We start from the raw sequence: 16,097 nt of genomic DNA, 5'->3' as shown, positions 1-16,097 counted from the left end.
TTTCAGGCAGGTGATTCCCTTCTAGTTCAAAATCCTCCAAGGATCCCTTGGCCAATCATCCCAGGTCCACCACGGTCTGGCTGCACCTCGGCTATCCAATTTTATTTTCTACCACTGCCCTGGTGACAGCACACATCCTATACCTTGGATTATTCTGACCCAACCAACACTCTGTGAAAAGCGCTGGTGTCAGCACAGATGCCAGACCAGGGGAAGTCCTTGGCAGCGGAAGAGGAAGAACTTCTGGGTGATGGGGTTGGGGTCTGGGGGTGAAGCTATAGGAAGTGATCCTGAGACTGGAGGGGAAGGGCCGCAGGCCTCTGGAGACAAGCCTGGGCGAGGATACCCCAGGGCTCTGCACCTTTCTCACCTCCTCCATCAGCACGCTCCCCTCCACACATGACACCACCATGGCAGTGACACCAAGAAGAGAGGGGGCATGGCCCAGCCCCCAGCTTCTGAGCTCCCAGCCTTCCTGCAACCAGACCAGTCAAGGCCAGCTCTAGAGCAGCCGTCGGCCTGGGCTGTGACAGGAGCAGCATGTGGCAGCAGGAGGCAGGATGGAAGGATCTGAATTTTGGGTTTTCTCTCCACAAAGAGATTGTAACCAGGATTACTATCATAGAATGAGTAAACCCTGAGACTTATCACCAGAATGGGGGATTCTGGCAGCAAAAAAGACGTAATCTCAATACTGAAAGATAAAAGAGATGGGAGCTTATTTTCTACTCAAACTAGTCACGCAGCTGTGACCCTGGGATTGCGGTTACAGCCACTGACTGGCTTTCGTTTTAATTTTGTTTAAACCAACTTGCCATAAAGTGAAAGGGAAGCTGCTCAAGGTGTTTGCCACGAAGATAATCCACGGGGTCACCTACTATGCACCAGGCTCATCAACTGGTCTTTACTTTCTGAGCTGAACAAGGGTCTGTGGAGACCCTGGAAAGAACGATCGCCCTGCAAACTCTGGTAAGTCGCAAAGGGCCTCTCGAAGTTCCCCTTTTTTCTATTACCTTAGTAATGAATTCTCTGAGCCTTTGACCTGCCAGTTCAGTTATCTTTTCCCATCTCTGACAAAAACCTAGCTGTGGGGAAAGATAATATTTTCTTAATCAAATGAGTATCAGTGAGATCTATGCAGCAGCTTCTAACGTATTTTTTAATGACTTGACTCTTTAGCAGCTTCTCTTAGGAGAAAGCCTTTGGGTCTGATATGAAAATGAAGGAATATTCTGGATTTATTCAACTCATCATTTTTTTTTTTAACTTTCAGAGTTGGCTCCAGGAACCCTTGAACTTTCTAGCTTTTTCTATATAGATGATGGAAAGGGGAAATATGAACAATTGTTTAGAAGATTTGATCAGTTTCAACTGCCAATTAGGCTCTTTAGGCATAAACACGTAGGGTTTTGAAAGACCTAGATTAGAATCTTTTTTCTGTTGCTTAACCTTTCTCTGCTACAGTTTCCAAGCCCATAACAAAGACATTATTATAGTAACCCCCTCATAGAGATATTATGAGGATTGCATAAAATAATGACTGTAAAACATTTAACGCAGAGCCTGCCTCAATAAATCTTAGGTTGTCTTTCCTATATGAACCAGACGGTTATCGCAAATTTCCATTTGATTTTGCCTTTATAGAAATGGCCTCTACACATTCTGAAGGTTACAGGGGCAGCTCTCACAGTGAACGAATAGCCTCTCTGAGTAAAATGAAGTTAACACAACGTGTGTATTTATTACTTGAGAGGAGAAATTGGCTAAAGGATTACTATACTTGATTCCTAGGCCTGCCACAACAATTTACCACAAACTAGGTGGCTTCAAAAAACAGAAATTTATTCTCTCATAGTTGTGAAGACCAGAAGTCCAAAATCAAGGTGTCAGCAGCGTGGGTTCCTTCTGGAGGCTGTGAGAGAGAACATATTCCTTGTCTCTCCGAGCTTCTGGTGGTTGCTGGCAATCCTGGCATTCCTTGGCTTGTGGCTATTCTCCAACCTCTGCCTCCATCTTTACACAGCCTTTCTTCTGTGTCTGTGTGTCTCAAATTTCCTTCTTCTTTCTATTACAAGGATACCAGTCATTGGATTTACGGTCTACCCTAAATCCAGGATTATCTCATCGTGAGATCCTTAACTGCATCTGCCAAGACCTCCTTTCCAAAGAGGTTGACATCCACAGCTATTGGGGCTTAGGACTCAGACTTCTCTTTTGGGGAGACACTATTCAGTCCACTACAGTTACTTGAAGTTCTTAAAACAAAAGCTTATCTACTACTTCCTTGCAGGAATGAAATGATTTCAGAGGAAGTATTGCTCATTTTCTATACATCTTTGGAAACTCCTATGCAAAATTTAAGAAGTGTGGATTGTACAAAAAACTCAAGTTTCTTTGGAGCCTGGAGTCATTTTAAGTCTTGAGAGAAGATGGTGGCAAATGAACTTATTCTGGTAATTTTGAAAACTCAATTTCGTATTTCTAAATTCCACTTAATGATGCTGCCATAGGCAGAATAATGCTCCTCCCACCAAGATGTCCATGTCCTGGTCCCTGGAACCTGGGCATATGTTACTTTACGTGACAAAAGGAGTTAAGGTTGCAGGTAGAGTTGGTAACTAGCTAACTTTAGGATAAGGAGATTATTCTGGATTATCCAGGTTGGGCCCAATGTAATCACAAGAGTCCCGAAAGATGGAAGAGGGAGAAGGAAGAGGAGGTCAGAGTGACGCAGTGTGGAAAGACTTGACCCACTGTCACTGACTTTAAAGATGGAGGAAGCAGACAAAAGCCAAGGAATGCACGCAGCTTCTAGAAGCTGGAAAAGGCAATAAAACAGAGTTTCATCCAGAGCCTCTAGAAAGGAATGCAACCCTGCCAAACTCTTGATTTAGCCCAGTGAGACTCATGTTGGACCTTCAACCTTCAGAACTATAAGATAATAAATTTGTTTTAAGCCGTTGCATTTGTGGTAATTTGTTATGCAGCAATAGGAAATCAACACAGATGCACTCTCAACAAACACAGTAGCCTTTCCTACTCAAATCCCACCAAAAAGATGGGGGCACAAGGGGGTATGAACTCACAAAGACGAAGTCCAGAGAAGAGGAGAAAAGAGCAACAGATTTCTTGAAGCTAGAAAGCAAATGGATGGGTGGTTCCTGACCGAGCCGTCCTGAGAAAGCTGAATCATAAGTCCTTATAGTGAAGATAAGAAGCACCTCAATTTATCCTGCAGCACCCCCAAAGGCCCAGAAATTAGTGGTGCTGGGTAGATCCAGAAGCAGAAGTGAAGAAAAGGCTAACAACAGGAGGATTGGTGAGGGTCTCTACGAGGAGCAATTAGAGCCCCAGATCTTGTCTGTCCCATTGATTGCCTGGCAACTGCTCCTCTCCTGCCCCAGCAGAAGTCTGGAGGTTCTATCCACACAGAGGGTATAACACACAATCCCTAGACCAACACAACGAGACACATGGCATCAATCAATGTTCACTGAATTGAATTAGTGAAATGAAATGTATGTTCATATTATTTATCCATTCAACAGTCAGTGTATAAAGATGACTAAAACATCATACCTTTCCACACAGAATTCTGGTGTGGCACAGAGACGGTTATATAGGCCAGTACAACAGGGTATGGCAAGGACTATGCCAGAGGGGAGCTGGCAGTGCTCTCAAAGTATAGAGGGAGGGAGCCCCTCTCATAGGGGTGGGACAGACATGACTTTCCAGATATTGAGATGCCTGACTTGATCCAAATGTGTCCACTAACTGACCTTTTTTATTGGCCAGTAGCGTAGTACACAAAGAGCAATGATTTTCCCATGGAAAATCCACTCCGGTCTCCAGAGGAATTACTCCTGGGGCATGTCCACTAACTGGCCACAGGACTCTAGTGTGGCCTGAAGGTGAAGCCACCTACCCTGCTATGTAACCTTAGGGCTCTACAGTTACTCATATTTTCCTTGGACAGTAGAACAGCAGAGTAAATTGTACTCCTTCGTTTATGACACATCTTCACTATGAGTCTATGCAGAGCCCCTCTCTCTTTATACTTATTTCTTTTTTCCATTATTCATTCAACAACTATTTAGAGTGTCTATGATGTATTAGGCACTGTTTTTTTTCTGCTGAGAATAAAACAAAGTGTTTGCTCCTGGAGAGCTTATTTTGGTCGAGGAGATAGACAATAAACAAGTAAATAAATATATGACAACTGGTGAATAAATGCTGTAAAGAGAAAATAAAGCAGAGTAAAAGAATGAAAAGCAGAAGATTAATGTGATCTAACTGAGGTTTGAAAAGAAATACTCTGGCTGCTGTGTAGACAATGCATTGTGGGGAGACAAGCAGGTAAGGTAAGAGGCCAGTGAGACGTGATGGTGGCTTCACCTAGGATGGCTGGGAGCCACGGAGGTGGCGGAAGTTGGTCAATTCTTGATACGTTTGAAAGTTGAGCCAACGTGAATTGCAGAGAGATCTCGTGGGAGGTGTCCAAGAAAAGGAGTAAAGGACCCTGTGGTAAGCTGAAAAATGGATCCCCAGAAGACATCCACATCCTAATCGCAGGAACCTGTGAATGTTTCCCTACATGGCAAAAAAACAGTGTCTTTGCAGATGCAATTAAGGAGTTTAAATGGGGAGATTACATCCTGGATTATCTGGGGGGCCCTAAAGGCAATCACATGTGTCCTTATAAGAGGGAGGCAGAGGGAGACCTGACACACAGGTGAAGGTGAAGTAAAGATGGAGCAGAGAGGTTTGAAGATGCTGGCCTTGAAGGTGGGGGTGGTGTGGCCACAAGCCAGCAGCCACCAGAAGCTGGAAGAGGCAGGGAGTGGCTTCTCCCCTACAGCCTCCAGAGGGATTAATGCCTTGATTTCAGCACAGTGATACTGCTTGTGGACTTCTCACCTCCAGAACTTGAGAGAACACATTTCTGTTGCTTCAAGCTACCCAGTTTGTGCTAATTTGTTACAGCAGCCACAGGAAACTAATACAGACCCCCACCATCATTTCGCTCCCCACACTAGACAACTGCTCTTAGGTGATTGAGGTATGTCCTGATAAAAGTATGCATACTTGCAAAACATGAAGTGTTGTTTTGAGGGTGTACGTGGTTTTGATCAATATTATTCATGTTGTGCTCTATATCTTTTTCTTTCCTTTTTGTACTCAACTCTATATATTTAAGGTCTTTCCACACTTGTGTGTACATGCACACCTGGTTTAATGCATCCATCTCCTGCAGAACACTCTGTAGCATGCCTCCACCAGATACCCCTTTTCCATTCCTGTAAAGATGAACTCTATGTTGCTCCCAACTCACTGCTGTCAAACCACCACCTAAATAGAATTTAAAACTTTGTTTCATCAAGAAGCAGATAATTGCTGATGCAGTCTTTCTAAGATCAGGTGAAAAGAACAGACATTACAGTTGGATAAAAACTATGAGAAGATAGACCACCAACTCTGTAAGTGTTTGAGTGACATGTATGATTCTTGGGTTCCCTTGAACCAGCCTTTACTCACAGGTCTCTCTGCCCTGGTCTTCCTTCCCTCCGAGAGAGCCCAGGAAATTGAAAGGCCTAACAATCTCAGCTGTCTTGCTTGATTAATTGGGCTGGAAGTCGGCAGCTGTTTTCCCTCCAGCATCCTCTGGGAAATCCACCCAACTGCATGTTCCCAGCCTCCCCTTGCTTTCAAAGCTGTAACATTCAACACTAAGTGGCAAGCGCCATGTATAGGACATTAGTGTCGGGAAGCAGTGCAAGGGCTGGGAGGGGCCGAGACAGCCCCTGGGAGGAAAAGAAGCCAAAGCTATTTAGCTGGAAGAAACGTGGGTGAGATGGGCTCAGCTGGCTCCAAGTGTATAAACAATGATGCTCAACAGTTGTGCTTCTACTGAGTCCAGGAGCAGACAGAGCGGACCTGAGCTCATAAAAAACACCTGGCTCAGACATTCAGAAGGACTTTTTAACAAGTGAGGTTAGAGGTAACAATCATGCAGCCTCAAAGCTGGAAGATGTGGACTCAAATATGCCCCATCAGGGCAAACGCTGTCGGTAAAGGACCCTAACAATCTATTGTAGCTCTGGCACTAGTTTGCTTCAGAACCTGAGCTAACTCCCTTTGCTTCGGTTTCCACATTTGTCAAGAGGAGGGTTCAAAAGATGTACCTACACAAAATTAACTCAAAATGGAGCCAGGCTTGATGGCCTAGTTGTCAAAGTTCAGCGCTCTCACCACTTCGGCAACTTGGGTTCATTTCCTGGTTTTGGAACCACACCTCCCATCTGTCAGTTGCCGTGCTGTGGTGGTCGCTCACGTAGAAGAAATAGAAGGACTTACAACTAGATATACAACCATGCACTGGGACTTTGGGGAGGAAAAAAAGAAAAGAAAAAGAGGAAGACAGGCAACAGATCTTAGCTCAGGGCAAATCTTTCCCTGCAAAAAAATAAATAAATAAACAAATAACTCTAACTGCATTATAGGACTAAACGTAAGAGCTAAAGTTACAAAACAAGAAGAAAACCTAGAAAAAAATTTTATGACCTTGAATTTGACAAAGACTTTTTAGATATGACACCAAAAGCGTGATCCATAAAAGAAAAAAATTGTTAAATTGGACTTCTTCAAAGCTAGGAAACTTACACTGTTCAAAAGACACTATTAAGAAACCTAAAATATAAGCCAAGGACTGAGAGAATATATTTGTAATTTATATAACTGATAAAAGCTTGTATCCAAAATACATAAAGAACTCTCAAAATTCAATAATGAGACAAGATTTGAATAAATATTTCACCAAAGATGATTTTTGAATGGCTAATGAACACGTGAAAAGATGTCAACAACATTGGACATTAGGAAAATGCAAATTAAAACCACAAAAAGATATCACCACATATCCACTAAAATGGCTATAACCAAGAAGTCTGATGATAACAAGTATTTGCAAGGAAGTGGAGAAATTGGAACATTCATATACTGTTGGTGGGAATGTAAAATGATTATAGCCACTTTGGAAAAAAATTAGGTGGTTTCTTAAAAACCTGAACATACCGTACAACCCAGCAATTCCTCTCCCAGTTATGTACCCAAGAGAAATGAAAACATCTGTCAAAACAAAAACTTGTATGTGAATGTTCATAGCAGCATTATTAACAATATTCCAACACTGGAAACAATCCAAATGTCCATCAACCAGTGAATGGATAAATGAAATGTATATCCACACAACGGAATAACACTCAGCAATGTAAAGGAATAATATTGATACAGGTAATAACATGAGTGAATCTCAAACGCACTATGCTATGAGAGAGAACCAAATGCACATTTATATGAAATCTCTAGTAAAGGCAAAACCATAGATATAGAGAGTAGACAATGATTACCTAGAACTAGGGATAGGAATGGGGAATGACCATAAATAGTCACGACAGGAAACTTGGGGATGAGAGAAGTGGCAATGGCTTTAAAATTGTATAAATTCACTAAGAATCATCAACTCTACTCTTATAGCAGGTGAATTCCATGGTTTGTAAATTACACCTTGGTAAAAATGAAAAAATTAAGATGTGGCAAAATGGAGATTCTCCACGCCCCTGAAAGTCTGTATAAATTTGGGGTCTTGTTGAATATACACCCACTTGTTCATCAATCTAGCAAGAAAATGCCTGAGAACAATGACCCAGGAGGTGGTGGATTGGTGAAAGTTTAGGTCGAATCAGGGGTGGCCCGGGTTAAGATGATCTTGTAAAGCAGACGGCTTTGTCTTCTGTCATCCATCCTCTCCTCCAAACAGCACTCTGGCCCCCACATCTTATCCTTTCTGTTACCTCTTGTCCTCTGTGGGTAAGAGCTAGTAGACCTGTGTGCAGATAGGCAATGCCTTAGAATCTGGGAGTTTCTTTCTCCATAAAGTGGGCATAATCAAATCAACCTCATCATGCTGAGGAGGGGGCCAGGCCCTGGCCCGGGCCCAGACTCCCTGTTCTCCTTGCTTGGTTACCCACCAAAGACTCTGGAAAGAAGCCAGTTTTCGGCAGCCTGAAAATTCTTCACTTTCCCATCTTGAAATGCCATGCTCTCTGTCACATAGTCCCAATAAGCGTAGTGTTATTTCAGACTAGATCTGCCGATACACCCAGAATGCCAAGGACACAGACATAGTAGTCCAAATGCTACGTGCCTGTATGTTATTTTTACTGAGAACAGGGTGCAGAGCAGAGCTGGGACGAGAGTGACGCAAGTGAGGTGCTTAGGGTGCAATGTTTAAGGAGGCCCTTACTTCCAAGGGTCAACTCTGTGCTTGCATGATCCCGAGAAAGAGTGTCACCTTAAGTGTGAGCCCCTAAGGGCCCAGTCTTTAAGGAGGCACACACTCTCAGGGACACCTAAGTGTAGGGTAGGCCCAAAGAGTGGGGCCCTTCTGTGTTGCATCCTCGGTATCTCACTGGCCTTGCCTTAGTCTTGGCCCTACTATAGAGGGCCTGACCTAATCAAGGAAACATGCATTACCTCCACCTATTAGATCCTAGCTTAAATTTCCTGTCTTCACAGAAGCACTCCCTGACTATGTAGACCAGCCTCTGTCACATCCTTTTTCATGTGTGTGAGGAAAGTGGATCCTGAGCTAACATCTGTTGCCAATCTTCCTCTTTTTGCTTGAGGAAGATTGTCACTGAGCTAACATCTGTGCCAATCTTCCTCTATTTTATGTGGGATGCTGCCACAGCATGGCTTGACGAATTGTGCTCAGTCTGCACCTGGGATCTGAACCTGCAAACCCTAGGCCACCAAAGCATAGTGTGTGAACTTAAGCACTATGTCACCGGGCCAGCCATGCTGTCATGTTCTATTAGCAACTCGTTCACTTTATTCACAGCAGTTATCACAATTTATGCTCTAGTATTTTACTTTATTGTTTATATCTGTCAGGACAGTCTAGATCATGTTTCAGGAATAAAACCCCCAAAATCTCATGAGCTTGAAACAAGGGTTTGTTGCTTTCCCACTCCACATGTCTGTTGAGGGTTGGTTGGGAGGCTCAGCTCAGGGACCAGGCTGACCAAGCAGCCACCAAATGGAGCACTTTGCTGGTCATTGTGCCAGAGGGCAAACAGAGCCCCAGGGAGCTTCACATTAACTATTCAGCCCAGAAGGGACACAAATCACTTCCAGTCATGATTCATTGGCCAGAACTCATCAGTGTCCCCACCCACCCACAAGGGACCTCTACCCCTGCACTCCAAACATGGGCAGACAGATGGAAAGGTTTGGTGAGCAGCTCTAATGACTCTCACATTATTTATTTGGTTTTGTCTGTCTCCCCTGAGCAGAAGGGCCCATCAGGGCAGGAAGGTCTGTCTTGTTCACCATAGTTGGTGCTTACTAAGTGTCTGCTGACTGACTGAACAGTTCTGGTGGATTAAGACTGGGGAGCAAGACCGTTCCTTGGGTAAACATCAGCTCCCTGCCAACTGCTCGGATCCTGGAGGACTCGGGCCCATGTTTCCATGTTAACTGGACCCTCCTGAAAGGGGAAGAATAGTTACTCTAACTGCTGCTTTTCATAATTTTCTCTTAAGCATCTAACCGCAGAGGCAAATGAACTAGAACCTCTGGGAGTCTGGGAGCGCAGTCCAAGGTGGCGTCCGTAATCAGAAATCTTTGTAATTTTATTCTTCATCTAAAAGCTCATGTGAATTTTATATTTGTTCCGTACTATATCCATGGAAGTAAGGAAAAAGTTTAAAAATCCTTAACTGAGTAAAATTAATGCTTCCTGAACATGTGTCATGTGTATCTCATGGTTTCTAGGTCATTCGAACAGCCCATCCATTCCCAAATCCCCAGGGCGGTATGTGTTTGCTTTTCTTTCTGTTGATGACTCTTTTTCTCTGATGGGAATAAAATTCCTGTTATACGTGGGAATTTGCCTTTGTCTAATGAATAAGGAAACTGTGGTGATAAAGGCCTCGTTTTCTTTCCCACAGGTTGATGGACTAAAATCTTCTAAACCAGCGTTCTCAAACATTTTTTACAGTGATCCACGCTAAGAAGTACATTTTGTATCACTTCCTGTAACGGACTCTGTTGGTAACTCTGTACAGGCTGGTGCCCCCGTCCCCAACTGCTGAGACCCTTGGCTGCTGAAGATCACAGCTGCCTCCTACACTGGAGAATTGCTCTTGGCTGAGTAGGAACTGCCTTTCCAGAAGGTTACGCATCTCTCTTCCTCAGAGCAGCCTATAGCCAATGATTGGTTGTTGACACTGGGGTTCATGAGGAAACCCTTTTGTCTCAGGCAGCACCAACTCTGCTACAGTTTCAGAGCTCCCCACGGGATCAGGCATGAGGGCTGACCCTTTCTTACTCCTCCCCTGCCCCGTCCAGTTCCCCTCACTCTCGTTTTTTCCGAGAGCACTCCCTAAAGAGATCACACACCCCCAAATTCTTTTCTTGAGCTCTGCTTCTGGAGAACCTGACTTAAGACACTACCCAACACACACACACACTCACACACACTCCTGAAATAAAATTTCAGCAAACAACACTTACACTTCATGTGATGCCATCTGACATTTTCTGTACTATTCTATTCCGTTTGATTTTTTAAATTACTTATTTGTGACCCTCTAATTTGATTTCATAGCCCACTAATGGGTCACATCCCTGCAGTTTGAAAAACACAGCACTAAACTTTTTCAAACTGACTTTCTAGAAGCTGGTGCTTGGTATCCGGGCAGGTCAGGGAGAAGGTGGAGCGAAGAGACTGTCCCATCATGCACAACATGGAGAGTTTAGAGACTCAGGAAGCTGATTCTAACACGGCTGAGCCTCTGAAGGGAGCACCGAGTGTCCACTGTGTTCTGACAGTGGGGGCAGCTACCAACCTCCTCCACACTCCCCAGGCTGTTTTTCCTTCCCCCTGGGAATGCACTGACTCCGGGCTTTGGTAGGAAATGTGGGTTCCAAGGAGCTAAGGCAGTTTTTGACCTCACACAAATGCACAAGGATGGACATGTGAGAATGTTTATTTCAACACCGTCTGTGATGGCCAGGATCAAGACATCCCAAACGGCCATCACTAAATGAACCACAGTACAACCAGATAAAGGAAGACTATGCGTCCTCTGAAAATAATGAGGTGAGTATCTGAGTACAGACAGTTTGCCGTGATACACTAAGTGTAAAACTCCCACACTCACCAATATAATTCCATTTTTATTTTTTAAAAATTAATATGTGCATAGTAAAAATATACTCAAAATTATTTGCAGTAATCATCTGCAGGGGAATAATTATGGGAGACTTTTACTTTCTAAGGCAGACATTTCCACAACATTTTAACTTTTGACCTCGAGCATGATTTACTTTTGTAATGAGAAAAGGCAATCATTTTCACTTTAAAAAGGTAAAACCCAAAAAAAGGGCTGTTTATAAGGGGGCAGCGTGTGTTCCTTTGAAGTCACAGGAGCGACCCTTCAGCAGGTAAGCGTGCTTTCTGGAGTCTGAGATAGAAGCCATTTCCAGGAGTTTATGCTCTCAGGTGACACCTTTGTTCCAATTTATAGAAACATTAGATAAAACACAAGTCAAGGAAATTTACAAACTGTAGCCAGGCACAGAAACGAGATAAATGTCACTGTGCACCAGAAGCAGCAGAGAAACCCCGTCAAGGAGCAGGGCTGAGGCCAGGACCTTGGGGATCAGGTTTTAGAAGCAGGAAAAGGCAGCTCCAGGAAGGCCACAGGGACTAAAAGAGGTGAGGAGCTGGTGGGGAGTGCAGAGTAGCTCTCAGTGCTGGGACCAGGGCTGGAAGCCAGCTCCCCACCTGCTGAGCTTTTCTTCAATCAGGGGTTTGTTACCCTAGCTGCATCTTAAAATCACCTGGGGACTTTTGAAAAAATATCATCGCCCTGGAAATGCTGATTTAATTTTTAAGTTTTCTCTCTCTCTCTTTCTCTTCCTTTTCTTAAAGTTTCCCTTGGGGATTCTAACACAGGCCCAAGATTGAGACCTCGCTGAAACTTTGGGTCAAGTAGGGGTCAGAGGATCCAGACACAAACTGTGTCCTGGTATTTGGCCATGCAAGCAACCAGCCTGGAGACAAGATCTCAGATTTCCCCATTCTGACCTCTAAGTGGGCATTTCTGACCATCTGTAAGGTCTGCTTTGGGACTGGGTTAGGGGGCCTAACACTGCTAATCAGGGTGGGGTTAAGAGAGAGAGAGACTGGGGAAAAAATGTCCATGCATAGGCAAATGGACAAATTCATGTTATACATATGTATTCATACAACAGAATATTATAGTGAAATTTAATAACCCACCATTAACGTGGCACCAACATGGATAACTTATGAAAGCAACTTAAAGCATGGCATGCATGTTATGATACCAGTTATTTAAGTTTTAAACTATAGGAAACAAAAGGTATATATTGTTTCGTGGCTAAACACATACACACTAAAACTATAAAAATATTCATGAGACTCAAACACCCCGACTTAAGGCCCTTAGTTTACCCTTGGAGAGGGGAGAGGGGTAGACGGGCAATAAAGAGGAACAGACTTAGGGGAACCTCGAAGGCATCATGCTGCGGGTGAGAAGCCAGTGTTGAAAGGTGACATCGTTTATGATTCCATTTATGACAACAGTGAAAAGAAGAAACGAGGGTAATGAGAGCAGATGAGCAGTTGATCAGAGGACAGTGTTGTTATAAAGGGAGTTTGGGAGTTGATGGGACTCTTCTTGTCCTGATAGTGATGACAGTAACATCTAATCTACAAGGTGTTGAAATTCATAGGACTGAAATTCACAAAGGTGGTGGTGAATGGTGGTTGCCAGGGGCTGTAGGGAGGCAGATACGAGAATCACTGTTAATGGGTAGAGAGTTTCAGTTTGAGAAGATGAGAAAAGTTCTGGAGATGGATGGTGGTGATGGTTGCAAAACAATGCGAATGTGTTTAAAGCATTGAACTGTACACTTAAAAATGGTGAAAATGGTAACTTTTGTTATACATCTTTTATCACAATTTAAGAAAAGTGAACAAAAGGGCTGGCCCCGTTGCCGAGTGGTTAAGTTCATGCGCTCCCCTTCGGCGGCCCAGAGTGTGCTAGTCTGGACCCTGGGCACGCACATGCACACAGCTCATCAAATCATGCTGTGGCAGCAGCCCACGTAAGAGAAACAATGACTTACAACTAGGATATACAACTATGTACTGGGGCTTTGAGGAGGAAAAACAAAAAAGAGAGAATGATCAGCAACAGATGTTAGCTCCGGACCAATCTTCCTCACAAAGAAAAAAAAAAGTGAAAAAAAAATCATAGGACTGTACATCAAAAGAATTTTTTTAAAAAGCCAATTTTATTGCATAGTAACTTTTAAAAAACTAAAAATATGAAGAAAATATTGCAAAATGTTAAGATCTGTTAAAGCTACATGATAGATATATCTGTCTGTTACTCAATTTTCTGTGTTTTTAAAATGTCTTCAAAAGTTTTTAACAGTTTAAGGTAGAATCAAAATTTTAGGGCTGCACGAAGCTTTTGAGATTATTCTCTCTCTATTCCTTGCTTGAACAAAGAGAAACTGAGTTTTCACAGTTGTAACTCCTGACTCCGAGGCCACTGTTTTATCCAGGCTGATGATTTGGAAGTGAAGTTTCTAGTTGATATAAAATTAGGCTTCTTCAACTTAGGAGAGCTTATGAAATGCAAAAAAACACAGAGTGCTCAACCTTCCCTGGTCCGTAGGAAACAATCTCTTACCTAATCAGAATACCCAACTAAGTCTTCTCAAGAACAGAATTAAAATTTAATCAGCAGCTCTCATCAAAAGAATTGTTAAAACAATTTTAAAAGAAAAAAGTTGCCAAAATGTGTTGATTTTATTCTGTGATATTCAAATTGATCTCATAAAGCATTTTAATTTGTTTCATCTCATCTTCACTTTTGCCTGTCTTTGTTCTCACCCCACTCTTCTCTTTTCTAAATACAACTTCATTCTGAATAGCTTCTGTGACCTTTCTCACCCTGCAACTAGAGTGAGGGCTGCTTGAATGAGAATAGACTTTCTTTAGAAAGTAATACTTTGCAAAATTCTTGGGTGATAAAAATCTTCTGCCATTGCATCTGCAGGGTTCTTGGTTGGAAGCAACAGAAATGACTCTGAAGGCCAGGAAAACAGGGCCTGCACAGAACAGGACGTGAGAGAGGAAGCCCAACCGAGGACTGCTTGCCCCTTCGACCCCGAGTGGGAGGACTCTGCTTGAGATACCATCTCTGGTACCATTGCCACCAGCAGGACTCTCAACTTGCTGCAGCCATCATGAAGAATTTCTCAGCTGATGGAATGTCTTCTGTGCATCATTCCAGCAAGATTGAAGGTCCAGGGTGTAGGCATTCAGTTGGCTGAGCCTAGGTCCCCAGCCCATTCTCTAGCTGCCAGGAGTTCTTTAAAGGGAATCCCCAGCCCCACATTCCAACAACAACTCTCGTCTCCCCAGCAGGGAGATAATTCCACGCTGGGTAGCAAAGCAAGCAATAACGGTCTACCCTAATGGCTCTCCGTAGGCTTCCCATCATCCGCATGTGCCCTTCTTCCCTTACTTAAACCTCCTCATCACTCCCAACCCCGCCCCTGTGCTTCCACCACTGTTGTTCTCCTTTGTGCAACCAAAAATAGACTCATCTCCTCCCCAAAGGGACACCACAATTCTGGCATCCTTGAAACTCCTTCTTCTGTTCGTATAACTCCAGTCACTTCTCCACCCAGCAACCAGAATGATCCTTTTAAAACTTAAAACAGATCTTGTCACTCTTCTGCCCAAAGTCCTCCAATGGTTCCCAAGTCACTCAGATAAAAAGCTAAATCTTCACAATGGCCGCCTTGACCCTACGTATGACTCCCTCCCCACCTGGTGATCTGGTCTCCTGTTACTCTCCTTCCCGCACTATGCCAGCCACCCCATCTCCTCCCTGTTTTTCACACACACCTAGCTTGTTCCATTGTAGAGGCTTTGCTTACTTTTCCTTCCCTCAGATAAACACATCACTTGCTCCCTGTACAAATAGGAGTAGGTACTCGATAAACACGAGTTGTTGCTGAAGTGGGAGCTGAAGTCATCTCCTGAGATTTAAGGGCAGGGAGGGGCAGCAATGGTGTCTTCGATTGGGGAGCGTGGATGGGGTTTGAGAAGGCCCCTCTGATGAAGTGGAGAGAGCTGACCAGAAAATGGAGCGGTTTGTCCTCAGTGATGAAGACAAGGATGAAGATGGGGCTCATGTAATAGGGGCAAGGATCTGTGGTTGAGCACAGCAGTCCCCCCTTATCCACGGGGATACTTTTCAAGACCCCCAGTGGATGCCTAAAACCTCAGATAGTACCAAACCGTGTATATATGTACTCTATGTTTTTCCATATGTACATACCTATGGTAAAGTTTAATTTATAAATTAGGCACAGTAAGAGATTAACAGTAATTAATAATAAAATAGAACAATTATAGCAATATACTGTAATAAAGGTTAACATAGTCTTAGCAACTTCAGCATATGATTTTTTTCTTGTTGAGTTGAGAACTTCCAATTTTTCACTTAAAGGAAGCACTTTACAGCTTCTCTTTGGCATATCCGAATTGCCAACATCACTACTCTTGTGCTTTGGGGACTTTATTAAGTAAAATAAGGGTGACTTGAACACAAGCACTGCGATACCACAGCAGTCGATCTGATAACCCGGACGGCTATTAAGTGAATAAAGCACTGGTAATGTACACGCTGGGCGAAGGGAGGATCCACGTCCCAGGTGGGAGGGAGCGGGATGGTGCAAGATTTCATCACGCTACTCAGAACAGCATGCAATTTAAAACTTATGACTTGTTTATTTCTGGAATTTTCCATTTAACATTTTCGGACTGCTGTTGACCTCGGGTGACTGAAACCACAGAAAGCGAAACTTCAGATAAGGGGGGACTACTGTAACTGTTTTTCTTTCAGCCCCACTCAGCAGCCCAGAGGTAGAGTTGAATTTATCTAGCAACAGGGTTGACCACGTGGGTAGAGCAAACGGGA

General features: G+C 43.5%; 1 long non-coding RNA gene across 1 annotated transcript; it reads left to right on the top strand.

Annotated features, from left to right (window-relative positions):
- Window positions 1-258: 258 nt before the first annotated feature.
- Window positions 259-15,573, top strand: LOC139083924 (uncharacterized). Its single transcript, XR_011541082.1, has 3 exons — window positions 259-969; window positions 10,011-11,164; window positions 14,163-15,573. It is a non-coding gene; the product is annotated as an uncharacterized lncRNA (long non-coding RNA).
- Window positions 15,574-16,097: the final 524 nt, after the last annotated feature.

The sequence above is a fragment of the Equus przewalskii genome, chromosome 1, assembly GCF_037783145.1.
Source record: "Equus przewalskii isolate Varuska chromosome 1, EquPr2, whole genome shotgun sequence".
Taxonomy (NCBI): Eukaryota; Metazoa; Chordata; class Mammalia; order Perissodactyla; family Equidae; genus Equus; species Equus przewalskii.
The sequence above is the reverse complement of the archived record's forward strand: the minus strand, read 5'-3'. Positions and strand labels throughout refer to the sequence as shown.